At 45.2% G+C, this 27,100-nt stretch overlaps 32 pseudogenes; all 32 read right to left on the bottom strand.

The window, feature by feature from the left end:
- Positions 1–15,523: 15,523 nt before the first annotated feature.
- Positions 15,524–15,642, bottom strand: LOC142102430 (5S ribosomal RNA; annotated as a pseudogene).
- An 89-nt stretch (positions 15,643–15,731) lies between these two features.
- LOC142102686 (5S ribosomal RNA) lies at positions 15,732–15,849 on the bottom strand (annotated as a pseudogene).
- Positions 15,850–15,940: 91 nt separating this feature from the next.
- Positions 15,941–16,058, bottom strand: LOC142102593 (5S ribosomal RNA; annotated as a pseudogene).
- Positions 16,059–16,151: 93 nt separating this feature from the next.
- Positions 16,152–16,270, bottom strand: LOC142102459 (5S ribosomal RNA; annotated as a pseudogene).
- A 90-nt stretch (positions 16,271–16,360) lies between these two features.
- LOC142102517 (5S ribosomal RNA) lies at positions 16,361–16,478 on the bottom strand (annotated as a pseudogene).
- A 91-nt stretch (positions 16,479–16,569) lies between these two features.
- LOC142102448 (5S ribosomal RNA) lies at positions 16,570–16,688 on the bottom strand (annotated as a pseudogene).
- Positions 16,689–16,770: 82 nt separating this feature from the next.
- On the bottom strand, positions 16,771–16,889 carry LOC142102553 (5S ribosomal RNA; annotated as a pseudogene).
- An 89-nt stretch (positions 16,890–16,978) lies between these two features.
- LOC142102465 (5S ribosomal RNA) lies at positions 16,979–17,097 on the bottom strand (annotated as a pseudogene).
- Positions 17,098–17,186: 89 nt separating this feature from the next.
- LOC142102685 (5S ribosomal RNA) lies at positions 17,187–17,304 on the bottom strand (annotated as a pseudogene).
- A 91-nt stretch (positions 17,305–17,395) lies between these two features.
- On the bottom strand, positions 17,396–17,514 carry LOC142102555 (5S ribosomal RNA; annotated as a pseudogene).
- Positions 17,515–17,606: 92 nt separating this feature from the next.
- On the bottom strand, positions 17,607–17,725 carry LOC142102678 (5S ribosomal RNA; annotated as a pseudogene).
- Positions 17,726–17,817: 92 nt separating this feature from the next.
- On the bottom strand, positions 17,818–17,935 carry LOC142102475 (5S ribosomal RNA; annotated as a pseudogene).
- A 92-nt stretch (positions 17,936–18,027) lies between these two features.
- LOC142102456 (5S ribosomal RNA) lies at positions 18,028–18,146 on the bottom strand (annotated as a pseudogene).
- A 90-nt stretch (positions 18,147–18,236) lies between these two features.
- On the bottom strand, positions 18,237–18,354 carry LOC142102516 (5S ribosomal RNA; annotated as a pseudogene).
- Positions 18,355–18,446: 92 nt separating this feature from the next.
- Positions 18,447–18,565, bottom strand: LOC142102506 (5S ribosomal RNA; annotated as a pseudogene).
- Positions 18,566–18,644: 79 nt separating this feature from the next.
- Positions 18,645–18,763, bottom strand: LOC142102519 (5S ribosomal RNA; annotated as a pseudogene).
- Positions 18,764–18,845: 82 nt separating this feature from the next.
- Positions 18,846–18,964, bottom strand: LOC142102597 (5S ribosomal RNA; annotated as a pseudogene).
- A 90-nt stretch (positions 18,965–19,054) lies between these two features.
- On the bottom strand, positions 19,055–19,173 carry LOC142102429 (5S ribosomal RNA; annotated as a pseudogene).
- Positions 19,174–19,270: 97 nt separating this feature from the next.
- LOC142102509 (5S ribosomal RNA) lies at positions 19,271–19,388 on the bottom strand (annotated as a pseudogene).
- A 90-nt stretch (positions 19,389–19,478) lies between these two features.
- Positions 19,479–19,597, bottom strand: LOC142102538 (5S ribosomal RNA; annotated as a pseudogene).
- Positions 19,598–19,688: 91 nt separating this feature from the next.
- LOC142102677 (5S ribosomal RNA) lies at positions 19,689–19,807 on the bottom strand (annotated as a pseudogene).
- Positions 19,808–19,899: 92 nt separating this feature from the next.
- On the bottom strand, positions 19,900–20,017 carry LOC142102474 (5S ribosomal RNA; annotated as a pseudogene).
- An 88-nt stretch (positions 20,018–20,105) lies between these two features.
- On the bottom strand, positions 20,106–20,224 carry LOC142102479 (5S ribosomal RNA; annotated as a pseudogene).
- A 295-nt stretch (positions 20,225–20,519) lies between these two features.
- LOC142102663 (5S ribosomal RNA) lies at positions 20,520–20,638 on the bottom strand (annotated as a pseudogene).
- A 92-nt stretch (positions 20,639–20,730) lies between these two features.
- LOC142102535 (5S ribosomal RNA) lies at positions 20,731–20,848 on the bottom strand (annotated as a pseudogene).
- Positions 20,849–20,937: 89 nt separating this feature from the next.
- Positions 20,938–21,056, bottom strand: LOC142102494 (5S ribosomal RNA; annotated as a pseudogene).
- A 96-nt stretch (positions 21,057–21,152) lies between these two features.
- On the bottom strand, positions 21,153–21,271 carry LOC142102464 (5S ribosomal RNA; annotated as a pseudogene).
- Positions 21,272–21,737: 466 nt separating this feature from the next.
- On the bottom strand, positions 21,738–21,856 carry LOC142102547 (5S ribosomal RNA; annotated as a pseudogene).
- A 90-nt stretch (positions 21,857–21,946) lies between these two features.
- Positions 21,947–22,066, bottom strand: LOC142102554 (5S ribosomal RNA; annotated as a pseudogene).
- Positions 22,067–22,157: 91 nt separating this feature from the next.
- LOC142102534 (5S ribosomal RNA) lies at positions 22,158–22,275 on the bottom strand (annotated as a pseudogene).
- Positions 22,276–22,367: 92 nt separating this feature from the next.
- Positions 22,368–22,486, bottom strand: LOC142102499 (5S ribosomal RNA; annotated as a pseudogene).
- A 79-nt stretch (positions 22,487–22,565) lies between these two features.
- Positions 22,566–22,684, bottom strand: LOC142102531 (5S ribosomal RNA; annotated as a pseudogene).
- Positions 22,685–27,100: the final 4,416 nt, after the last annotated feature.

Here is a 27,100-nt window from a genome sequence, read left to right as displayed (position 1 = left end):
ACTGCACCTGCTGGTTGCTATTGGTTACCTCCGTGTTCCCGCAGAGACCCGCTGCTGTGACTTCTCAGCGCTACTCATCCATCTACTGCTGATCCGCTCTCCACGCCTTCCTGTGTTCCCTGCTGGTCTACCTACCTGTGCGCTGCACCTGCTAGACCCCCGCTTCACCCATCCAGGGACTTGTATCCTGCTGGCCTCCTGCCCTTCAGGTATCTCTGCACTCCTGTCTGACTGCCTTCTCCTGAACCACGGTATGCATACTTCCCATTGACTGTGCTGTGTATTGCATACCTTGCTGGACTGTGTTGGTTCTCCTCTGGAGTGTACTATCCGCTGAGTCTATTGCCATCATTGACTGTGTTGGTTCTCCTCTGGAGTGTACTATCTGCTGACTCTACTGCCATCATTGACTGTGTTATCTCATGCTGGATTACTTCAAGAGACTTTCTATATTGGCAGTGTTGTTCAGTCATTTATACATTTATATTGTGCATATTACTGTGGATCAAAGTCAAGGTGCCCGTGTATATATTGTGTTGCAGTCTCTCCCCGTGCACCTCCTCACATATATATTCAGTGGTACGACTTGCTAGTGGCAGACCACTGACTCCTGTTTACAGTTTCACCTGTTCCAGTATCCTCTCACATAGCAGTGGTACAACTTGCTAACGCAGACCACTGACTCCCCGGATACCTCCACTTGGATTCCATTCCTTCACTCAGACAGCGGTACAACTTGCTATCCGCAGACCGCTGACTCTCATCACCTCCTCGTTTCTGTTGGACATTCCTCCTCACTATAGCAGTGGTACAACTTGCTACCGCAGACCACTGACTACCTTCACGTGTCCTTTGTCCATACAGTTCCTCGTGTATTACTACCTCCATATTGCCAGTGCTGCTAGTCATAGACTTTCCTGAGCATCTCATCATCTGCTATTTCCTGTTCCGTGATCACCCTGCTACCAGAGTACCATATTACCACCTATACTGCTCTGGTAAGCCTATCACCTGGTGATCCCTGGGTAAAGACTCCTAGTGCCCGTGACAGTAAGATCAGGCCATGACAGACCCAGATACGGAACCTACTGCTAAAGAGATGCTGCAGCATCTGGTCAGCCGTGTGGAGCAACAGGATGCTCGCCAACAGCTGTTACTTCAATGTTACCAATCGTTAACCTCCCAAGGAACATCTGGACAGACTGTTACAGCTAGTATTGAAGCTCCTGTGCTTTCCTCCGTTTCCCCAGTGCCATCCCAGGTGTCTACAGCTCCTACGCTTCACCTGCCTACTCCGTCAAAATATGACGGGGACCCCAAAACTTGTAGAGGTTTCCTTAACCAATGTTCAGTCCATTTTGAACTCCAACCTCAAAATTTTTCTACCCATCGTTCCAGAGTGGCCTATCTTATCTCATTGTTTTCTGGACAAGCCCTGGCTTGGGCCTCCCCTCTGTGGGAAAGAAACGATCCAATTCTACAAGATAGTGCCAAATTCATTTCCACGTTCCGAAGTGTGTTCGATGAACCAGGTCGTGTGACCTCCGCTGCTTCCAGCATTCTTCGTTTGCGACAAGGCTCCCATACAGTAGGACAGTATGTCATTCAATTTAGGATCTTAGCCTCTGAACTTCAGTGGAACACTGAAGCATTAGTTGCCGCCTTCTGGCAGGGGCTCTCCGATAAAATTAAAGATGCACTGACTACCCAAGAGCTTCCTTCGTCACTAGAAGATTTGATCTCTCTTTGCCATCGTGTAGATATGAGATTTCGTGAAAGAGAGTCTGAGAAAACAACGGCTGTCAAAGCACCTCTTCGTTCAAACCCTCAATTTCGTCCAGCTCCATCCTCTGTGATTCCCATGGAGATAGGACGTTCCAAATTATCTTCAGAGGAGAGGAGACGAAGAGTAAAGAATAGACTCTGTATCTATTGTGCTGATTCCACGCATATGCTCAGCTCTTGCCCTAAGAGATCGGGAAATGCCAGGCCCTAACTAGTTCTGGAGAGGTGAAGTTAGGGTCCCTGGAGTCCTCTCCATCGTTTATGAAATCTAAAGTCTGCGCTTTTGAGGTTACGATCTCCTTTGCTACCAAATCCTTTGAGTCCCAGGCATTGATTGATTCCGGAGCAGCAGGAAATTTCATTTCTAAATCACTAGTGAATCAATGGTCCCTACCAGTGATCACTTTAAAAACACCCATTACTGTGACGGCTATAGATGGATCACGTCTCATCAATGGTCTCATCACCCAGAGTACGTCTCCAGTAACCCTTCAGATTGGTGTACTACACCATGAAGAAATTTCGTTTTTAATTCTTCCTGTTACGACAAGTCCGATTGTCTTAGGCCTTCCATGGCTTCAATGTCACTCTCCCCAGATTGACTGGCGCACCCCTCAAGTTACGTCTTGGGGGTCTGAATGTCACCATCGTTGTCTCTCTCAAGTTATTCCTCTTAAAGTACAGCAATCTTCCATCTCATCTTCCTCCCCGGGACTCCCTCCTCAGTATGCTTCATTTGCCGATGTGTTTGATAAAGCTCAGTCTGAACGTCTTCCTCCTCATCGTTCTTGGGATTGTCCGATCGACCTTCTACCTGGCAAGACTCCTCCCAGGGGTCGGGTCTATCCTCTCTCGTTACCTGAAACTCAAGCCACATCTGAGTACATACAGGAGAATCTCCAGCGTGGGTTCATTCGACCTTCCACCTCTCCCGCTGGAGCTGGGTTCTTCTTCGTCAAAAAGAAGGATGGATCATTACGCCCTTGTATAGATTTTCGTGGACTCAACGCCATTACTATCAAGAATCGGTATCCCATTCCGCTGATCACTGAGCTATTTGATCGCATCAAGGGAGCTCGGATATTTACTAAGTTGGATCTTCGTGGTGCCTACAATTTAATTAGAATCCGTTCCGGTGACGAATGGAAGACCGCGTTTAACACCAGAGATGGGCATTATGAATATTTAGTAATGCCCTTCGGGCTGTGTAATGCCCCCGCGGTTTTCCAGGGTTTCATCAATGAGATCTTTCGGGACTTATTATATGTATGTGTCGTTGTCTACCTGGACGACATATTGATCTTCTCACAGGACCTGCCTTCTCATCACCAACATGTGGCAGAGGTCCTCTCCAGACTACGGAAAAACTCGTTGTTCTGCAAATTGGAAAAATGTTCATTCGAGTTACCCCAGATTCCATTCTTGGGGTATATAGTTTCCGGAGTTGGCCTGAAGATGGATCCAGACAAAGTAAATGCTGTACTACATTGGCCTCAGCCAACTACTCTTCGTGCCATCCAGCGTTTTTTAGGTTTTGCCAATTACTATAGACGCTTCATTCAAGACTTCTCATCCATTGCATCTCCCATTGTGGCCTTAACTCGGAAAGGGGCTAATACTAAGCAATGGTCATCTGAGGCTCTCCAAGCCTTTCAAATCCTCAAAGAGTCCTTCTCGTCTGCTCCCATTCTGCGACAACCTGATGTGACACTCCCCTTCTTCCTAGAAGTAGATGCCTCTAATGTGGGCTTAGGAGCTATTCTCTCCCAACGCTCGGAGCAACAAAAATTACATCCTTGTGCCTTCTACTCTCGGGGTCTTCTGCCCGCAGAGAAAAACTATACTATCGGGGACAAGGAGTTGCTGGCCATCAAAGCTGCATTAGAGGAATGGAGATACTTGTTGGAAGGAGCTCGCCATCCGGTGACGATCTTCACGGATCATAAGAACTTGTCATATTTGCAATCTGCTCAATGCTTGAACCCTCGTCAAGCAAGATGGTCTCTTTTCTTTTCCCGTTTTGAATTAATTATAACCTTCAAACCAGCTGCTAAGAACAAGAAAGCTGACGCTCTATCTCGAGCTTTTGTGACGTCCTCTGATGTAGAAGAGGTTCCCAACCATGCTATTCTAGATCCCAAATGTATTTCTCTGGCTGCTTCATCCACCAAAATGCTACCATTTGGGAAGACCCTCGTGCCTCCTACTCTGAGGAGGAAAATCCTTTCGTGGTTCCATGCCTCTCGTTTTTCTGGACACGCCGGTGAACATAAGACCTTTGAGATTCTCTCTCGTAGTTACTGGTGGCCTTCAATGAGGAGAGACGCCAAAGAGTTTATTGCTTCCTGTGATTTATGTTCTCAGTTCAAATCCTCCCGCAGAACTCCAGCAGGGTTGCTGCGACCACTACCCATTCCGTCCAAGCCTTGGACCCATATTAGTATGGATTTCGTTACTGATTTGCCACCAAGTAAGAATCACAATACTATTTGGGTAGTGGTAGACAGATTTTCGAAGATGGCTCATTTCGTCCCTCTGTCCGGTTTACCTTCCTCGTCTACTCTGGCTGAACATTTCATTAAAGAAATCTTCCGCATCCATGGATGTCCGTCTGAGATTGTGTCAGATAGAGGAGTACAATTCGTTTCCAGATTCTGGCGGGCCCTTTGTAAAACCTTGGGCATACGATTAGCACTCTCATCGTCTTACCATCCGCAATCTAACGGACAAACGGAACGAGTCAATCAAGATCTTGAGACTTTTATTAGGATGTTCTCTTCAGCCAACCAAGACAACTGGGTAGAATTGCTCCCTTGGGCTGAATTCGCCCATAACAACATGTACCATGAGTCATCATCCAAAACTCCATTCTTTGTGGTCTACGGTCACCATCCGTCTTTTCCGGAATTTCCTGCCCTCCCGCCCACCCAAGTTCCTGCTGTGGAGACTGCTTGTCAGACCTTCAAAAATATCTGGTCTCAGGTCAAAACCTGTCTAAAGAAGACATCTAACAAATATAAGTCTTTCGCAGATAAGAAGAGGCGGGCTATTCCACCACTAAAAATTGGAGATCGTGTCTGGTTATCTACCAAAAATATTCGTTTGAAGGTCCCATCTATGAAATTCGCCCCTCGTTTTATTGGTCCATATAGGATCATTCAAGTTATCAATCCAGTATGTGTTAAACTTCTTCTTCCTAAGAATCTTCGGATTTCCAATGCCTTCCATGTGTCCTTACTCAAACCTCTTATTATCAATCGTTTCTCGACTCCTCCCTCAGCACCGCAGCCAGTTCAAGTTCATCAGGAGGAGGATTTCGAGATTACTGAGGTATTGGATGCAAAAATTTCGCGAGGAGTCCTCCGTTTCCTCGTTCATTGGAAGGGCTTTGGTCCTGAAGAGCGTTCATGGATCAAAGCTGAAGATCTTAATGCTCCTGCCCTTCTGAAGAAGTTTTATTCCAAAAATCCGGACAAGCCCGGTTCCAGGCGTTCTGTGCCCACCTTTAAAAGGGGGGGTACTGTCACTCACCGGACTGTGAGTGCTTCTTCCCGGACTATTAGGAACCGTGGACGTCCTCTATCCTGAGGGACTGCGCATGCGCAGCCCTTTCCAAACCTTCAGTGTATGTTCCTTTAACTTAATTGGCAGATCAGGCAACCTCCCTATATTAAGCACCTGTGGTCAACACCACGTTGCCTGATCTTGGAGTCTCATCCCCCATGAGTCTCTGAAGGTGTTCCTGTGTTTCCTTGTTCATTCAGCCCTGCTGATTCCTGTGGTTTCCAAACCACTTCTACCTCTGTGGTTTCCAAACCACTTCTACTACTGTGGTTCCCATACCACTTCTACCATCTACTGTATCATCGTGACTGTGAGCTGATTCCTATCCGCTGCCTCCGTGCACTACAGTCTTCTAATCACTTCAACTCTACCATTTATCATTGGGACTGTTAGCTGATGCCTATCCGCTGCCTCCGTGCACTACAGGCTTCAACCACATCCACTCACCTGTTCATGATTGTGACTGCCAGCTGATTCCTATCCGCTGCCTCCGTGCACTACAGGCTTCAACCTGCAACTCGTCTGTGTTTCATCATCGTGACTGTTTGGCTGATTCCTATCCGCTGCCTCCGTGCACTACAGTCTTCAACCTGCAACTCGTCTGTGTTTCATCATCGTGACTGCTAGCTGATTCCTATCCGCTGCCTCTGTGCGCTTCAGTCTTCAGTCCTCGTCAACTCTACCGTGTTTCCTTGAGTCTGCTGCCACTATTGCTACCCGCTACTCTCCGTGATCATCTGTTCCAGTTCAACTCTGCTCCGGGGTCCCATCGTTACTGCACCTGCTGGTTGCTATTGGTTACCTCCGTGTTCCCGCAGAGACCCGCTGCTGTGACTTCTCAGCGCTACTCATCCATCTACTGCTGATCCGCTCTCCACGCCTTCCTGTGTTCCCTGCTGGTCTACCTACCTGTGCGCTGCACCTGCTAGACCCCCGCTTCACCCATCCAGGGACTTGTATCCTGCTGGCCTCCTGCCCTTCAGGTATCTCTGCACTCCTGTCTGACTGCCTTCTCCTGAACCACGGTATGCATACTTCCCATTGACTGTGCTGTGTATTGCATACCTTGCTGGACTGTGTTGGTTCTCCTCTGGAGTGTACTATCCGCTGAGTCTATTGCCATCATTGACTGTGTTGGTTCTCCTCTGGAGTGTACTATCTGCTGACTCTACTGCCATCATTGACTGTGTTATCTCATGCTGGATTACTTCAAGAGACTTTCTATATTGGCAGTGTTGTTCAGTCATTTATACATTTATATTGTGCATATTACTGTGGATCAAAGTCAAGGTGCCCGTGTATATATTGTGTTGCAGTCTCTCCCCGTGCACCTCCTCACATATATATTCAGTGGTACGACTTGCTAGTGGCAGACCACTGACTCCTGTTTACAGTTTCACCTGTTCCAGTATCCTCTCACATAGCAGTGGTACAACTTGCTAACGCAGACCACTGACTCCCCGGATACCTCCACTTGGATTCCATTCCTTCACTCAGACAGCGGTACAACTTGCTATCCGCAGACCGCTGACTCTCATCACCTCCTCGTTTCTGTTGGACATTCCTCCTCACTATAGCAGTGGTACAACTTGCTACCGCAGACCACTGACTACCTTCACGTGTCCTTTGTCCATACAGTTCCTCGTGTATTACTACCTCCATATTGCCAGTGCTGCTAGTCATAGACTTTCCTGAGCATCTCATCATCTGCTATTTCCTGTTCCGTGATCACCCTGCTACCAGAGTACCATATTACCACCTATACTGCTCTGGTAAGCCTATCACCTGGTGATCCCTGGGTAAAGACTCCTAGTGCCCGTGACAGACCCCTAATACAGAAATATCAATGCGGACTAAAGGGTTATCAGCTTCCTGATCACCCCTGACTCTCCAACAAAATCTGTTGAGTTTATTACAACTGGTAGCATCCGGTAAAGTCAATTACCAGCCTTACCAACGTAATTCCTCCCCGTTACTCCCAAGTCACAATCACGGCTTTCCTTGCCGTGCGGTGCAATCGCAACACTTAAAGCTAATCCGTAAGCGATGCGATTACCCTTGGGTGCATGTTGTGAAAACTTATTCACTTTCCGCCCCCCGGTATACCTGCCTTGTATACCGTACACCAGTTGGGCACCTGCCTCGTCAAACAGCAACTGACACTCTATTTTGCAATAGATAAAACCTTAGTGTATTTAAAGTCAACAAATCACAGAAGAGCAGGCTGTCAGAAAAAGGTGCAGGGATACCTGAGCGGCATGAGGCCGGCAGGATACGAAGTCCCAGGAAAATGGAAGCGGTAACCAAGTAGGTGCAGCACACAGGTAGGTAGACCAGCAACGATGGAAACAATACTCAGGAAGCAGTAGTATATAGAACTGGACACATGGAGATCACTGAAGAGTAGAAGTGGTATGGCAGAGAAGACAGCAGCGGAGCATTGATCCAATGCAGACAGGCGAGTTGACACAGGCAGGAACACTGTAGAAGCACGGAGAGCGGATCAGCTGGCTGCAGACACGAGGAGTAGTGGAAGGTAGCGATGAGCAGGACACTGCAGATACACGGAGGTAGCGGATAGGAGTCAGCTGGGCAGTCACGATGAAACACATGAGAGTTGAAGTGAGCTGGTAACTGTAGTGCACGGAGGCAGCGGATAGGAATCAGCTGGAGCAGTCACGATGAAACACAGGAGAGTTGAAGTGGTCTGGAAACCACAGGAACAACAGGAATCAGCAGGAGCTGAATACACGAGGAAACACAGGAACACCTTCAGAGGCTCATGGGGAATGAGACTCCAAGATCAGGCAACGAGGTATGGACCTCAGGTGCTTTAAATAGGGAGTGTTGCCTGATCAGCCAATTAACTAAAAGGAACATGTACTGAAGGTTTGAAAGGGCTGCACATGCGCAGACCCTCAGGATGGTGGACGGCCACGGTTTCAAACACACGGGAAGAAGCACTCACAGTCCGGTGAGTGACAGTACCCCCCCTTTTAAAGGTGGGCACAGAACACCTGGAACCGGGCTTGTCTGGATATTTGGAATAAAACTTCTTAAGAAGAGCTGGAGCGTTGAGATCTTCAGCTTTGATCCATGAACACTCCTCAGGACCAAAGCCCTTCCAATGAACGAGGAAACGAAGAACTCCTCGCGAAATTTTTGCGTCCAATATCTGAGTAATCTCAAAGTCTTCCTCCTGATGAATTTGAACTGGCCGAGGTGCTAAAGGAGGGACCGAGAAACGGTTGATGATGAGAGGTTTTAGCAAGGACACATGGAAGGCGTTGGAAATACGAAGATTCTTAGGAAGTAGAAGTTTGAAACAAACTGGATTTATCACTTGAATGATCCTATACGGACCAATAAAACGAGGAGCGAATTTCATAGAGGGGACCTTCAAACGAATATTTTTGGTGGATAACCAGACACGATCTCCAATTTTCAGTGGTGGAATAGCCCGCCTCTTTTTATCTGCAAAAGACTTATATTTGGCAGATGTCTTTTTTAAACAGGTTTTGACCTGAGACCAAATATTTTTGAAAGTTTGACAAACAGTCTCTACAGCAGGAACTTGGGTGGGAGGGAGGGCAGGAAATTCCGGAAAAGACGGATGGTGACCGTAAACCACAAAGAATGGATGACTCATGGTACATGTTGTTATGAGCGAATTCAGCCCAAGGAAGCAATTCTACCCAGTTGTCTTGATTGGCTGATGAGAACATTCTTATAAAGGTCTCAAGATCTTGATTGACCCTTTCAGTTTGTCCGTTTGATTGAGGATGGTAGGAAGATGGGAGTGCTAATCGTATGCCCAAGGTCTTACAAAGGGCCCGCCAGAATCTGGAAACGAATTGTACTCCTCTATCTGACACAATCTCAGACAGACATCCATGAATACGAAAGATTTCTTTGACGAAATGCTCAGCCAGAGTAGAAGAGGAAGGCAAACCAGACAAAGGGACGAAATGCGCCATCTTCGAAAATCTGTCCACCACTACCCAAATAGTATTACAGTTTTTACTAGGAGGAAGATCAGTAACAAAGTCCATACTAATATGGGTCCAAGGCTTGGACGGAATGGGTAGTGGTTGAAGCAAACCCGCTGGAGATCTGCGGGAGTTCTTAAACTGAGAACACAATTCACAAGCGGCTACAAACTCTTTGACATCTCTCCTCATAGAAGGCCACCAGTAACTTCGAGAGAGAATCTCAAAAGTCTTGCGTTCACCAGAGTGTCCAGAAAAACGAGAAGAGTGGAACCACGAAAGGATTTTTCTCCTAAGAGTAGGAGGCACAAGGGTCTTCCCAAATGGTAGCACTTTAGTGGAAGAAGCAGCCAGTGAAATACATTTGGGATCTAATATAGAGTGGTTGGAAACCTCTTCAACGTCAGAGGACGTCACAAAGGCTCGGGATAGAGCGTCAGCTTTCTTGTTCTTTGCAGCTGGTTTGAAGGTTATGATTAATTCAAAACGAGAAAAGAAAAGAGACCATCTTGCTTGACGAGGATTCAAACATTGGGCAGACTGTAGATATGACAAGTTCTTATGATCCGTGAAAATTGTCACAGGATGACGAGCTCCCTCCAACAAGTATCTCCACTCTTCTAATGCTACTTTAATAGCCAGCAACTCCTTGTCCCCGGTGGTGTAATTCTTGTTGCTCCGATCTTTGGGAGAGAATGGCTCCTAAACCAACATTAGAGGCATCTACCTCTAGGAAGAAGGGAAGCGTCACATCAGGCTGTCGAAAAATGGGAGCAGAGGAGAAGGACTCTTTAAGAAATTGAAAGGCTTGGAGAGCCTCAGATGACCATTGCTTAGTATTGGCCCCTTTACGAGTCAGGGCCACGATAGGAGATGCAATTGAAGAGAAGTCTTGAATGAAGCGTCTATAGTAATTGGCAAAACCTAAAAAACGCTGAATGGCACGAAGAGTAGTTGGCTGAGGCCAATGTAACACAGCATTCACCTTTTCTGGATCCATTTGCAGGCCAACCCTGGAGACAATATAACCCAAAAATGGAATCTGGGGCAACTCGAATGAACATTTTTCTAGTTTGCAGAATAATGAATTTCTCCGGAGTCTGGAAAGAACTTCTGCCACATGTTGGTGATGAGACGGCAGGTCCTGTGAAAAGATCAATATGTCGTCCAGGTAGACAACGACACATACATATAACAAGTCCCGAAAGATCTCATTAATGAAGCCCTGGAAAACAGCGGGGGTATTACATAACCCGAAAGGCATTACTAAATATTCATAATGCCCATCTCTGGTGTTGAAAGCTGTCTTCCATTCGTCACCGGACCTGATTCTAATTAAATTATAGGCACCACGAAGATCCAACTTGGTAAAGATCCGAGCTCCCTTAATGCGATCAAATAGCTCAGTAATCAGAGGAATGGGATACCGATTTTTAATAGTAATGGCGTTAAGTCCACGAAAATCTATGCAGGGGCGTAGTGATCCATCCTTCTTTTTTACAAAGAAGAACCCGGCTCCAGCGGGAGAAGTGGAAGGTCGAATAAATCCTCGCTGGAGATTCTCTTGGATGTATTCAGATGTAGCTTGAGTTTCAGGTAACGAAAGTGGATACACACGACCCCTAGGGGGAGTCTTGCCAGGTAGAAGATCGACCGGACAATCCCATGAACGATGAGGAGGAAGACGTTCAGACTGAGTTTTATCAAATACATCGGCAAATGAAGCATACTGAGGAGGAAGTCTCGGTGAGGAAGGTGAAATGGAAGATTGCTGTTTTTTAAGAGGAATGACTTGGGAGAGACAACGATGATGACATTCAGCTCCCCAAGACGTAACTTGAGGAGTGCGCCAGTCAATCTGGGGAGAATGACATTGAAGCCATGGAAGGCCTAAAACAATCGGACTTGTGGTAACAGGAAGAATTAAAAACGAAATTTCTTCTTGGTGTAGAACACCAATCTGAAGCGTTACTGGAGACGTACTCTGGGTGATGAGACCATTGATAAGACGTGATCCATCGATAGCAGTCACAGTAATCGGTGTCTTCAGAGTAATCACTGGTAGGGACCATTGATTCACTAGGGATTTAGAAATGAAATTTCCCGCTGCTCCAGAATCAATAAGTGCTTGGGACTCAAAGGATTTGGTAGCAAAGGAAATCGTAACATCAAAAGCGCAGACTTTTAATTTCGTAGAACACGGAGAGGACTCCAGGGACCCTAACTTCACCTCTCCAGAACTAGTTAGGGCCTGGCATTTCCCGATTTCTTAGGGCATGAATTGAGCATATGTGTGGAATCAGCACAATAGATACAAAGTCTATTCTTTACTCTTCGGGTCCTCTCCTCAGAAGTTAATTTGGAACGTCCTATCTCCATGGGGATCACAGGAGATGAAGCTGGACGAAGTTGAGAGGTTGAGCGAAGAGGTGCTTTAACTGAAGTTGTTTTTTCAGATTCCCTTTCACGAAACCTCATGTCTACACGATGGCAAAAGGAAATCAAATCTTCTAATGACGTAGGTAGCTCTTGGGTAGTCAGTGCATCTTTAATTTTATCGGAGAGCCCCTGCCAGAAGACGGCAATTAGCGCTTCAGTGTTCCACTGAAGTTCAGAGGCTAATATCCTAAATTGAATGACGTACTGGCCTACTGTACGAGAACCCTGACGTAAACGGAGAATGCTGGAAGCAGCGGAGATTACACGACCTGGTTCATCGAATACACTTCGGAACATAAAAAAAAATTTGGCACTATCCTGTAATACTGGATCGTTCCTCTCCCACAGAGGGGAAGCCCATGCCAGAGCTTGTCCAGAAAACAATGAAATAAGATAGGCCACTCTGGAACGATGAGTAGAAAAATTTTGAGGTTGGAGCTCAAAATGAACTAAGCATTGGTTGAGAAAACCCCTAAAAGTTTTGGGATCTCCATCATACTTTGACGGAGTAGGCAGGTGAAGCATGGAAGCCGTAGACACCTGGGATGGCACTGGGGAAACGGAGGAAAGCACAGGAGCTTCAACATTAGCTGTGATATTCTGTCCAGATGTTCCTTGGGAGGCTAACGCCTGGTAACATTGTAGTAACAGCTGTTGGCGAGCATCCTGTTGCTCCACACGGGTAACCAGATGCTGCAGCATCTCTTTAGCTGTAGGTTCCGAATCTGGGTCTGTCGGGCCTGATCTTACTGTCACGGGCACTAGGAGTCTTTACCCAGCGATCACCAGATGAAGGACTTACCAGAGCAGTATAGATGGTAATATGGTACTCTGGTAGAGGGGTGATCACGGAACAGGAGACAGCAGATGGTAGAGAATGCTCGTGGAAAGTCTATGACTAGCAGCACTGGTAATATATAGATAATAGTACACGAGGAACTGAATGGACAAAGGAAACGTGAGGGTAGTCAGTGGTCTGCGGATAGCAAGTTGTACCACTGCTATAGTGAGGAGGAATGTCCAGAAGTAACGAGGAGGTGATGAGAGTCAGCGGTCTGCGTTTAGCAAGTTGTACCACTGCTATGTGGAAGGATACTGGAAACAGGTGACTCAGGAAACAGGGATCAGTGGTCTGCCACTAGCAAGTTGTACCACTGAAATATAAAAGTGAGGAGGAGCACGGGGAGATAAATGTAATGCAGAGTATACACGGGCACACTGAACTTGATCCAACGATGATATGCACAAATAGTAATAACTGAGCAGCACTGTACAAATATACAAAGTCATAAGAACTATCCAGACTAAAAGGTAACACAGTCAAATGATGGCAAAAGTCTCAGTGGATAGGCAACTCCAAAGGAGAACAACTCAGTCCAGCAAGGTATGCAATACACCAGCGCAGTCAATGATAAGTATGCATACCGTGGTTCAGAAGAGCAGGCTGTCAGAAAGAGGTGCAGGGATACCTGAGCGTCTGGAGGCCGGCAGGATACGAAGTCCCAGGAAAATGGAAGCGGTAACCAAGTAGGTGCAGCGCACAGGTAGGTAGACCAGCAACGATGGAAACAATACTCAGGAAGCAGTAATATATAGAACTGGACACCTGGAGATCACTGAAGAGTAGAAGTGGTATGGCAGAGAAGACAGCATCGGAGCGTTGATCCAATGCAGACAGGCGAGTTGACACAGGTAGAAGCACGGAGAGCGGATCAGCTGGCTGCAGACACGAGGAGTACTGGAAGGTAGCGATGAGCAGGACACTGCAGATACACGGAGGTAGCAGATAGGAGTCAGCAGGTGCAGTCACGATGAAACACGGGAGAGTTGAGGTGAGCTGGAACTGTTGAGCACGGAGGCAGCGGATAGGAATCATCTGGTGCAGTCACAATGAAACACGGGAGAGTTGAGGTGACTGGAACTGTTGAGCACGGAGGCAGCGGATAGGAATCAGCTGGTGCAGTCACAATGAAACACGGGAGAGTTGAAGTGAGCTGGAAACTGTAGAGCACGGAGGCAGCGGATAGGAATCAGCTGGTGCAGTCACGATGAAACACAGGAGAGTTGAAGTGAGCTGGTAACAGTAGTGCACGGAGGCAGCGGATAGGAATCAGCTGGGCAGTCACGATGAAACACAGGAGAGTTGAAGTGAGCTGGTAACTGTAGTGCACGGAGGCAGCGGATAGGAATCAGCTGGAGCAGTCACGATGAAACACAGGAGAGTTGAAGTGGTCTGGAAACCACAGGAGAGTTGAAGTGGTCTGGAAACCACAGGAACAACAGGAATCAGCAGGAGCTGAATACATGAGGAAACACAGGAACACCTTCACAGGCTCATGGGGAATGAGACTCCAAGATCAGGCAACGAGGTATGGACCTCAGGTTCTTTAAATAGGGAGTGTTGCCTGATCAGCCAATTAACTAAAAGGAACATGTACTGAAGGTTTGAAAGGGCTGCACATGCGCAGACCCTCAGGATGGTGGACGGCCACGGTTCCTAAACACACGGGAAGAAGCACTCACAGTCCGGTGAGTGACATGTGCGTATTGTCTCTAACCAATAACGATTGTCGAACCTCGATTTGTGTTTCCAACGCACAAAGATTTATTTGCAAATAGTAGAATAATATGCTCAAGTGAAGTGATAATAAATACAGCCGTTACTTATAGCAGGCGCTCTGGATCCAGTGCAGTCATTCAATCCTGAAGTCAGGGGACAAGATGTCTGAACACTGGATGTGAAGCTGCTGCTTATATACACAATGAAATACAGTAATACAATGAAGATGGTATAGCTTGCATCTATTGGTCCAGGTCTCAGGAAGGTCCAAGGGGTTGTCAATCATTGGCTAGTTCATCGTAAGAAATCCAAAGGAGGGGGTCACCTCTCCAGGGGGTATGCTCGGTTCTTCCCGCCAAGATTCCTTAGTCTTAAGTAGTTCATAATTCCCTATCATTCATAACTTGTGTATGCACTCTGCGATTCCTTCACAGAGTGAATCAAACAGTAGGATATGTAAAGAGGTTTATTATGATACCACTCATGATATGATTCCTTCAACCTGTTCCGTGTATTTCACTAATATGCATGTAACTCTAATATAACATATAAATACTACTATATTTCGACATAACAGACTATGGGGTATATTTACTAAACTGCGGGTTCGAAAAAGTGGAGATGTTGCCTATGGCAACCAATCAGATTCCAGCTGTCATTTTGTAGAATGCACTAAATAAATGAAATCTAGAATCTGATTGGTTGCCATAGGCAACATCAACACTTTTTCAAACCCGCTACTTAGTAAATCTAGCCCTATGTGTTGCAACTACCATTAATGTGTACTATTTTATAAGTATGCGTGTTTGTGCGAATGTATGGTAAAAGACCAATTATTGTTGCTGCCACGTGTAGTGGATGCGTACGCCCTTTCACGCCGTAGCGTGCCCATGTACGTCGTAGCGTACCGTACGCATCTTTTCAGATCAAAAACAACCAAGTTTGCTCGATTTTAATTGAAATGACTTTATCCAATTTGCTGAGTTCGAAATGTGGCTGTAGGTATTGGCTATAGAGATTGGGCTTGTTCAGGGAGGTGTGGCTGATCTTCCAAGATCAGACAAGATTGGGCTTATTCAGGGTGGTGTGCTCTAGGTATTGCTTGCCTACTGATCTACATCTCTTATACATCTCAACACCAGCATTGAAGGAAGCCGGAACAAGAGAGAAAAAAAACGAAAAAAAAAACCTACAGCACCTGGTATTCCCAGGTGGTCTCCCATCCAAGTACTAACCAGGCCCGGCGCTGCTTACTTTCCAAGATCAGACAAGATTGGGCTTGTTCAGGGTGGTGTGGCTATAGGTATTGCTTGCCTACTGACCTACATCTCTTATACATCTCAACACCAGCATTGAAGGAAGCAGGAACAAGAGAGAAAAAAAACGAAAAAAAAAACCTACAGCACCTGGTATTCCCAGGTGGTCTCCCATCCAAGTACTAACCATGCCTGACCCTGCTTAGCTTCCAAGATCAGATGAGATTGGGCATGTTCAGGGTGGTTTACTGTAGGTATTGCTTGCCTACTGACCTACATCTCTTATACATCTCAACACCAGCATTGAAGGAAGCAGGAACAAGATTGAAAAAAAAACGAAAAAAAAAAACCTACAGCACCTGGTATTCCCAGGCGGTCTCCCATCCAAGAAATAACCAAGCCCGGCGCTGCTTAGCTTCCAAGATCAGATGATATTGCGCATGTTCAGCATGGTTTACTGTAGGTATTGCTTGTCTATTGACCTACATCTCTTATACATCTCAACACCAGCATTGAAGGAAGCAGGAACAAGAGAGAAAAAAAAACCGAAAAAAAAAAAACCTACAGCACCTGGTATTCCCAGGTGGTCTCCCATCCAAGTACTAACCAGTCACGGCCCTGTTTTGCTTCCAAGATCAGACGAGATTGGGCTTGTTCAGGGTGGTGTGGCTGTAGGTATTGCTTGCCTATTGACCTAAATCTCTTATACATTTCAACTCCAGCATTGAAGGAAGCAGGAACAAGAGAGAAAAAAATCGAGAAAAAAAAACCTACTGCTCCTGGTATTCCCAGGTGGTCTCCCATCCAAGTACTTACCAGGCCTGGTCCTGCTTAGCTTCCAAGATCAGATGAGATTGGGCATGTTCAGGGTGGTTTACTGTAGGTATTGTTTGCTGACTGACCTACATATCTTATACATCTCAACACCAGCATTGAAGGAAGCAGGAACAAGATTGAAAAAAAAAACGAAAAAAAAAACTTACAGCACCTGGTATTCCCAGGTGGTCTCCCATCCAAGAACTAACCAAGCCCGGCCCTGCTTAGCTTCCAAGATCAGACGAGTTTGGGCTTGTTCAGGGTGGTATGCCTGTAGGTGTTGTTTGCTTACTGACCTACATCTCTTATACATCTCAACACCAGCATTAAAGGAAGCAGGAACAAGAGCGAAAAAAACAAAAACTTACAGCACCTGGTAGTCCCAGGTGGTCTCCCATCCAAGAACTAACCAAGCCTGGCCCTGCTTAGCTTCCAAGATCAGACGAGTTTGGGCTTATTCAGGGTGGTATGCCTGTAGGTGTTGTGAGCTTACTGACCTACATCTCTTATACATCTCAACACCAGCATTGAAGGAAGCAGGAACAAGAGAGAAAAAAAACGAAAAAAAAAACCTACAGCACCTGGTATTCCCAGGTGGTCTCCCATCCAAGTACTAACCAGGCCCGGCGCTGCTTACTTTCCAAGATCAGACAAGATTGGGCTTGTTCAGGGTGATGTGGCTATAGGTATTGCTTGCCTACTGACCTACATCTCTTATACATCTCAACACCAGCATTGAAGGAAGCAGGAACAAGAGAGAAAAAAAACGAAAAAAAAAACCTACAGCACCTGGTATTCCCAGGTGGTCTCCCATCCAAGTACTAACCATGCCTGACCCTGCTTAGCTTCCAAGATCAGATGAGATTGGGCATGTTCAGGGTGGTTTACTGTAGGTATTGCTTGCCTACTGACCTACATCTCTTATACATCTCAACACCAGCATTGAAGGAAGCAGGAACAAGATTGAAAAAAAAACGAAAAAAAAAAACCTACAGCACCTGGTATTCCCAGGCGGTCTCCCATCCAAGAAATAACCAAGCCCGGCGCTGCTTAGCTTCCAAGCTCAGACGAGTTTGGGCTTGCTCAGGGTGGTATGCCTGTAGGTGTTGCTTGCCTACTGACCTACCTCTCTTATACATCTCAACACCAGCATTAAAGTAAGCAGGAACAAGAGAGAAAAAAAAACGAAAAACAAAAAACCTACAGCACCTGGTATTCCCAGATGGTCTCCCATCCAAGTACTAACCAAGTCCGGCCCTGCTTAGCTTCCAAGATCAGACGAGATTGATCTTGTTCAGGGTGGTGTGGCTGTAGGTATTGCTTGCTTACTGACCTACATCTCTTATACATCTCAACACCAGCATTGAAGGAAGCAGGAACAAGAGAGAAAAAAAACCGAAAAACAAAAAACCTACAGCACCTGGTATTCCCAGGTGGTCTCCCATCCAAGTACTAACCAGGCCCAGCCCTGCTTAGTTTCCAAGATCAGATGATATTGCGCATGTTCAGCGTGGTTTACTGTAGGTATTGCTTGTCTATTGACCTACATCTCTTATACATCTCAACACCAGCATTGAAGGAAGCAGGAACAAGAGAGAAAAAAAACCGAAAAAAAAAAAACCTACAGCACCTGGTATTCCCAGGTGGTCTCCCATCCAAGTACTAACCAGTCACGGCCCTGTTTTGCTTCCAAGATCAGACGAGATTGGGCTTGTTCAGGGTGGTGTGGCTGTAGGTATTGCTTGCCTATTGACCTACATCTCTTATACATTTCAACTCCAGCATTGAAGGAAGCAGGAACAAGAGAGAAAAAAATCGAAAAAAAAAAACCTACTGCTCCTGGTATTCCCAGGTGGTCTCCCATCCAAGTACTTACCAGGCCTGGTCCTGCTTAGCTTCCAAGATCAGATGAGATTGGGCATGTTCAGGGTGGTTTACTGTAGGTATTGTTTGCTGACTGACCTACATATCTTATACATCTCAACACCAGCATTGAAGGAAGCAGAAACAAGAGAGAAAAAAAACCGAAAAAAAAAAAACCTACAGCACCTGGTATTCCCAGGTGGTCTCCCATCCAAGTACTAACCAGTCACGGCCCTGTTTTGCTTCCAAGATTAGACGAGATTGGGCTTGTTCAGGGTGGTGTGGCTGTAGGTATTGACTGCTTACTGACCTACATCTCAACACAAGCATTGAAGGAAGCAGGAACAAGATTGAAAAAAAACCGAAAAAAAAAACTTACAGCACCTGGTATTCCCAGGTGGTCTCCCATCCAAGAACTAACCAAGTCTGGCCCTGCTTAGCTTCCAAGATCAGACGAGTTTGGGCTTGTTCAGGGTGGTATGCCTGTAGGTGTTGTTTGCTTACTGACCTACATCTCTTATACATCTCAACACCAGCATTAAAGGAAGCAGGAACAAGAGCGAAAAAAACAAAAACTTACAGCACCTGGTAGTCCCAGGTGGTCTCCCATCCAAGAACTAACCAAGCCCGGCTCTGCTTAGCTTCCAAGATCAGACGAGTTTGGGCTTATTCAGGGTTGTATGCCTGTAGGTGTTGTGTGCTTACTGACCTACATCTCTTATACATCTCAACACCAGCATTGAAGGAAGCAGGAACAAGAGAGAAAAAAAACGAAAAAAAAAAACCTACAGCACCTGGTATTCCCAGGTGGTCTCCCATCCAAGTACTAACCAGGCCCGGCGCTGCTTACTTTCCAAGATCAGACAAGATTGGGCTTGTTCAGGGTGGTGTGGCTATAGGTATTGCTTGCCTACTGACCTACATCTCTTATACATTTCAACTCCAGCATTGAAGGAAGCAGGAACAAGAGAGAAAAAAAAAAATCGAAAAAAAAAAAAAACCTGCTGCACCTGGTATTCCCAGGTGGTCTCCCATCCAAGTACTAACCATGCCTGACCCTGCTTAGCTTCCAAGATCAGATGAGATTGGGCATGTTCAGGGTGGTTTACTGTAGGTATTGCTTGCCTACTGACCTACATCTCTTATACATCTCAACACCAGCATTGAAGGAAGCAGGAACAAGATTGAAAAAAAAACGAAAAAAAAAACCTACAGCACCTGGTATTCCCAGGCGGTCTCCCATCCAAGAAATAACCAAGCCCGGCGCTGCTTAGCTTCCAAGATCAGACGAGTTTGGGCTTGCTCAGGGTGGTATGCCTGTAGGTGTTGCTTGCCTACTGACCTACCTCTCTTATACATTTCAACACCAGCATTAAAGTAAGCAGGAACAAGAGAGAAAAAAAACGAAAAACAAAAAACCTACAGCACCTGGTATTCCCAGATGGTCTCCCATCCAAGTACTAACCAAGTCCGGCCCTGCTTAGCTTCCAAGATCAGACGAGATTGATCTTGTTCAGGGTGGTGTGGCTGTAGGTATTGCTTGCTTACTGACCTACATCTCTTATACATCTCAACACCAGCATTGAAGGAAGCAGGAACAAGAGAGAAAAAAAACCGAAAAACAAAAAACCTACAGCACCTGGTATTCCCAGGTGGTCTCCCATCCAAGTACTAACCAGGCCCAGCCCTGCTTAGCTTCCAAGATCAGATGATATTGCGCACGTTCAGTGTGGTTTACTGTAGGTATTGCTTGCCTATTGACCTACATCTCTTATACATCTCAACACCAGCATTGAAGGAAGCAGGAACAAGAGAGAAAAAAAACAAACAAAAATCCTATAGCACCTGGTATTCCCAGGTGGTCTCCCATCCAAGTACTAACAGGGCCTGGCCCTGCTTAGCTTCCAAGATCAGACGAGATTGGGCTTGTTCAGGGTGGTGTGGCTGTAGGTATTGCTTGCTTACTGACCTACATCTCTTATACATCTCAACACCAGCATTGAAGGAAGCAGGAACAAGAGAGAAAAAAAAACGAAAAAAAAATCCTACAGTACCTGGTATTCCCATTCAAGTACTAACCAGGCCTGGCCCTCCTTCGCTTCCAAAATCAGACAAGATTGGGCTTGTTCAGGGTGGTGTGGCTGTAGGTATTGCTTGCCTACTGACCTACATCTCTTATACATCTCAACACCAGAATTGGAGGAAGCTGGAACAAGAGAGAAAAAAAAACGAAAAGAAAAAAAAAAAAACCTACAGCACCTAGTATTCCCAGGTGGTCTCCCATCCAAGTACTAACCAGGCCTGGCCCTGCTTAGCTTCCAAGATCAGACAAGATTGGGCTTGTTCAGGGTGGTGTGGCTGTAGGTATTGCTTGCCTACTGACCTACATGTCTTATACATCTCAACACCAGCATTGAAGGAAGCAGGAACAAGAGAGATAAAATGCCGAAAAAAAAAAAACCTACAGCACCTGATATTCCCAGGTGGTCTCCCATCCAAGTACTAACCAGGCCTGGCCCTGCTTAGCTTACAAGATCAGACGAGATTAGGCTTGTTCAGGGTGGTTAACTGTAAGTATTGCTTGCCTACTGACCGACATCTCTTATACATCTCAACACCAGCATTGAAGGAAGCAGGAACAAGAGAGAAAAAAAACGAAAAAAAAATCCTACAGCACCTGGTATTCCCAGGTGGTCTCCCATCCAAGTACTAACAAGGCCTGGCCCTGCTTCGTTTCCAAGATCAGACAAGATTGGGCTTTTTCAGGGTGGTGTGGCTGTAGATGTTGCTTGCCTACGGACCTACATCTCTTATACATCTCAACACCAGAATTGGAGAAAGCAGGAACAAGAGAGAAAAAAAAACGAAAAAACAAAAACAAACCTACAGCACCTAGTATTCCCAGGTCGTCTCCCATTCAAGTACTAACCAGGCCCGGCCCTACTTAGCTTCCAAGATCAGATGAGATTGGGCTTGTTCAGGGTGGTGTGGCTGTACGTATTGCTTGCCTACTGACCTACATCTCTTATACATCTCAACACCAGCATTGAAGGAAGCAGGAACAAGAGAGATAAAATGCCGAAAAAAAAACAACCTACAGCACCTGGTATTCCCAGGTGGTCTCCCATCCAAGTACTAACCAGGCCTACATCTCTTATACATCTCAACACCAACATTGAAGGAAGCAGGAACAAGAGAGATAAAAAAACGGAAAAAAAAAACCTAAAGCACCTGGTATTCCCAGGTAGTCTCCCATCAAAGTAATGAGCAGGCCCAGCCCTGCTTAGCTTCCAAGATCAGATGAGATTGGGCTTGTTCAGGGAGGTGTGTCTGATCTTCCAAGATCAGACAAATTTTGGCTTATTCAGGGTGGTGTGCTATAGGAATTGCTTGCCTACTGACCTACATCTCTTATACATCTCAACACCAGCATTGAAGGAAGCAGGAACAACAGAGGAAAAAAAAAACCTATAGCACCTTGCATTCCCAGGTGGTCTCCCATCCAAGTACTGACCAGGCCCGACCCTGCTTGGCCTCCAAGATCAAACTAGATTGGGCTTGTTCAGGGTGGTGTGGCTGTAGGTATTGCTTGCCTACAGACCTACATCTTTTATACATCTCAACACTAGAATTGAAGGAAGCAAGAACAAGAGAGAAAAAAAAACGAAAAAAAAAACTTACAACACCTGGTATTCCCAGGTGGTCTCCCATCCAAGTAGTAACCAGGCCGGGCCCTGCTTAGCTTCCAAGATCAGACGAGTTTGGGCTTGTTCAGGGTGGTATGGCTTATTATTGCTTGACTACTGACCTACATCTCTTATACATCTCAACACCAGCATTAAAAGAAGCAGGAACAAGAGAGAAAAAAAAACAAAAAAAAACAAAAACCTACAGCATCTGGTATTCCCAGGTGGTCTCCCATCCAAGTACTTACCAAGCCCGGCCCTGCTTAGTTTACAAGATCAGATGAGATTGGGCATATTCAGGGTTGTTTACTGTAGGTATTGCTTGCCTACTGACCTACATCTCTTATACATCTCAACACCAGCATTGAAGGAAGAAGGAACAAGAGAGAAAAAAAAACGAAAAAAAAAAAACCTACAGCACCTGGTATTCCCAGGTGGTCTCCCATTGAAGTACTGACCAGGCCCGGTCCTGCTTAGCTTCCAAGATCAGAGGAGATTGATCTTATTCAGGGTGGTGTGGCTGTAGGGATTGTTTGCCTACTGACCTACATCTCTTATACAGCTCAACACCAGCATTGAAGGAAGCAGGAACAACAGAGGAAAAAAAAACCTATAGCACCTTGCATTCCCAGGTGGTCTCCCAACCAAGTACTAACCAGGCCTGATCCTGCTTGGCTTCCAAGATCAGACGAGATTGGGCTTGTTCAGGGTGGTGTGGCTGTAGGTATTGCTTGCCTACAGACCTACATCTTTTATACATCTCAACACTAGAATTGAAGTAAGCAGGAAGAAGAGAGAAAAAAAACCGAAAAAAAAAAAACTTACAACACCTGGTATTCCCAGGTGGTCTCCCATCCAAGTACTAACCAGGCCTGGCCCTTTGTAACTTCCAAGATCAGCTGAGATTGGGCTTGTTCAGGGAGGTGTGGCTGATCTTCCAAGATCAGACAAGATTCGGCTTATTCAGGGGCTTGTGTGATTTCACTGCTTTTTTGATTTCAAGTGCTGTTTTTGTTTAAAGTGTGGAGTTGGTTCCATTAAGGAGTTGAATCCAGGAAGGGGTTTAATCTGGTAAGTGGCTAGGAAAGGCTAGTACTAAAGTTCACTGTGGGCTATAAGAAGTTAGGTTAGCCATAATAAGATGAGTAGTAGCAGGCTTGATGATCTCACTCAATGCATATCTTGTCATATGTATGCACACTTGGAGCAAGTGTTCCAAGGTTTATACCTCTGTGAGAAATGTGAGCAATTGGTCTCTTTGGAAGCCCAGGTAACTGATCTAAAGCAGACCATTGCAACATTGAGAGACATTGCCAACCTGGAGCAGAGTTTACAGCTCACCGTTGATGCGTTATCTGAGCAGGGTGGAGCAGAGACAGAGGAGGATGCACAGGTAGGCAGCTGGGTAACAGTTACTAGGGGTAGCAGAGGGAGGAAGAGGCAGGCCAGTTCTGAGCTAGGCAATCCCAGCAGATTTGCCAGATTGGATGAAGATACTGTGGAAGGCAGTTCAGAATTGGTAGAGTTGGATGACACTGCTTCCTCTAGCAACCAGGGGAATGGTCTCTCCAGCATAGAGGGGACCAAAGTTACTCAGGGACCCAGGCAGATTGTGGTGGTAGGGGATTCAATTATTAGGAAGGTAGATAGGGCAATCTGTTACCGGGACCGTGCATGCCGAACAGTGTGTTGTCTCCCGGGTGCTCGGGCTCGGCATATTGCGGATCGGGTGGACAGATTGTTGGGAGGGGCTGGGAATGACCCAGCGGTTTTGGTGCATGTTGGCACCAATGACCGAGTTAGAGGAAGAAGGGGTGTCCTAAAGAATGATTTCAGGGACATAGGTCGCAAACTTAAGGCAAGGACATCCAAGGTAGTATTTTCGGAAATACTACCTGTGCCACGCGCTAGTCCAGGGAGGCAGCGGGAGATTAGGGAGGTTAATGCGTGGCTAAAAGATTGGTGTAGGAAGGAGGGTTTTGGATTCTTAGAGCACTGGGCTGATTTCTCGGTCAGTTGCCATCTTTATTGTCGTGATGGATTGCACCTGAATGAGGAGGGGGCTGCAGTGCTAGGGGAGAGGATGGTTAGAAGGTTGGAGGAGATTTTAAACTAGGCTCCGGGGGGGAGGGGCAAGCAAGTATTTATGGGATAGACATTGAGAGTAGTAAGGAGGAATTTAACAAGAGTCAAGGGGGTGGAGAGGGGGGAAAGGGAAGCATAGCCGATAAGGAGCGGCCCTTTTTAAAGCTAAAAGAAATACCTAAGGGAGGCAATAGACTTAAGTGTATGCTTGCAAATGCAAGAAGCCTGACAGGTAAAATGGGGGAGTTAGAACTAGTAGCAATGAATGAGCAGTATGATATTATAGGTATTACTGAGACCTGGTGGGATGATACACATGACTGGGCAGTCAACTTGGAAGGCTATTCTCTCTTCAGGAGGGATAGGGTAAATAAAAGGGGAGGAGGAGTATGTCTTTATATTAAGCCAGAATTAAAACCAAGTATTCAGGAAGTTATATACGAGAATATTGGTGATAATATAGAGGCATTGTGGGTGGAGATATCCAGCGGAGGAAAAAGTTCAGAGAAGTTTCTGATAGGGATATGCTATAAACCGCCAGATATTAGTACGATTGAGGAAGCCCAACTTCTACAGCAAATTGAAAAGGCTACACAACTAGGTCAAATTTTAATTATGGGGGATTTTAATTATCCGGACATTGATTGGAGTACTGAGACCTGCAGTACAGCTAGGGGAAATAGGTTTCTGAGCACGCTAAAAGACCATTACATGTCCCAATTAGTTGAGGAACCAACTAGGAACCGGACTATACTGGACCTAGTAATAACAAACAATGTAGACGTAATATCAAATATTCAAGTAAAGGAGCACTTGGGAAACAGTGATCATAATATGGTCTCATTTGAAATTAGTTTCCAGAAACAACAGTATAAGGGATCAACTAGGACTTTAAACTTTAAAAAGGCAAATTTTAATATGCTAAAGGAGTCTATAAAGAGCATAGACTGGGACAAAGCCTTTGAAGGAAAAAATACGGAAGAAATGTGGGCTGTCTTTAAAATGTAGTTGGAAACATACACGTATAAGTTCATTCCTATAGGAAATAAATGTAAAAGAATTAAGTCTAAACCAATGTGGCTAAATAAAAAGGTAAGGGAAGAAATGCAAAGGAAGAAGCGTGCATTTAAATTGTTTAAGTCTGAAGGGTCAGAGGAGTCCTTCCATAGGTACAAGGAATGTAATAAAACATGCAAAAAGGAAATTAGATTGGCTAAATTAGAAAATGAAAGGCACGTTGCAAAAGAAAGTAAGACAAACCCCAAAAAGTTTTTTAAGTATATAAATGGCAAAAGGATTAAAAAAGATAATATAGGACCACTAAGAAGTGAGATGGGTGAATTGATAAATGATACTAAGGAAAAAGCAGAGATATTAAACACGTTCTTTTCTTCAGTATTTACCAGAGAGGAACAAATGGCAGGAGTAATACATAAAAATGGAAATGAAACCATGCCATTAATTAATACTTGGTTGTCAGAGGAAGAAGTCCAAAGGCGACTGAAGAATATTAAGATAAATAAAGCTCCAGGTCCAGATGGCATACACCCAAGGGTCCTTATGGAATTAAACTCGGAAATAGCTAGACCGCTATTCTTAATTTTCAGAGATTCAATCTCATCAGGCTCAGTACCAAGGGATTGGCGAATAGCAGATGTGGTGCCGTTGTTTAAAAAGGGGATGAGATCACAACCAGAGAATTATAGACCTGTAAGCCTGACATCAATAGTGGGGAAACTACTGGAAGGTATTTTAAGGGACAGCATTCAGGATTACTTGGTACGCAATAAAATTATTAGTGGGAATCAACATGGATTTGTGAGGGATAGGTCATGTCAAACTAATCTAATTAGTTTCTACGAGGAAGTTAGTGGGAACTTAGACCAGGGCAGGACAGTAGATGTGGTCTACTTAGATTTTGCAAAGGCCTTTGATACAGTGCCACACAAGAGGTTGGTTTACAAAATAAGGGAACTGGGTCTAGAAATCAAAATTTGTACTTGGATCGAAAACTGGTTAGAGAATAGGGAACAGAGAGTTGTGATAAATGGAACATTTTCTAATTGGTCAAAGGTCTTAAGTGGAGTTCCTCAAGGTTCCGTGCTGGGACCACTCCTTTTTAATATATTTATTAATGACCTTGGTGAGGGTTTAGAGAGTAAAGTTTCTATTTTTGCAGATGACACTAAACTCTGTAAGGTAATAAAATCAGAGCAAGATGTAGCTTCTCTACAGAGAGACTTAAATAAACTGGAGGATTGGGCGGCTAAATGGAATATGAGGTTTAACACAGATAAATGTAAGGTTATGCATTCAGGGATCAAAAACAAGAACGCAATCTATAAATTAAATGGAATTAATTTGGGAGAATCTATAATGGAAAAGGATTTGGGAGTGCTCGTAGACAGTAGACTTAGCAATAGTGCTCAATGTCAAGCAGCAGCTGCAAGGGCAAACAAAGTATTGGCATGCATAAAAAGGGGCATAGATGCAAGGGAAGACAGTGTAATTTTGCCACTGTATAAATCATTGGTAAGACCTCATCTTGAATATGCAGTACAGTTCTGGGCACCACTCTATAAAAAAGATAATTTGGAACTAGAAAGGGTTCAGAGAAGGGCGACAAAATTGATAAAGGGTATGGAGTCATTAAGTTATGAGGAAAGGTTAGCCAGTTTAGGCATGTTTACTTTAGAAAAGAGGCGTCTAAGGGGAGATATGATTACTATGTACAAATACATTAGGGGTCAATACAGAGAGCTTTCATGGGAACTTTTTACCCCAAGGACCATACACAGGACACGTGGTCATCCCCTAAGGTTAGAGGAGAGGAAATTTCACAACCAGCAAAGGAAGGGGTTCTTTACAGTAAGGGCAGTCAAGATATGGAATTCATTGCCAGGGAAGGTTGTGATGGCAGATTCAATAGATATGTTTAAGAAAGGGTTAGACAAATTTTTAGCGGAAAGGTGTATCCAGGGATACGACCGTTAATTTAAAATAAAGGATAGTAGTGGATATAGGGTAAAAATTGGATTGCAATATTGAGTCTGGGGG

This window comes from Mixophyes fleayi, chromosome 9 (genome assembly GCF_038048845.1).
Source record: "Mixophyes fleayi isolate aMixFle1 chromosome 9, aMixFle1.hap1, whole genome shotgun sequence".
NCBI lineage: Eukaryota > Metazoa > Chordata > Amphibia > Anura > Limnodynastidae > Mixophyes > Mixophyes fleayi.
Note: the sequence above shows the minus strand (reverse complement) of the source record. Positions and strands in the feature narration are given on the sequence as shown.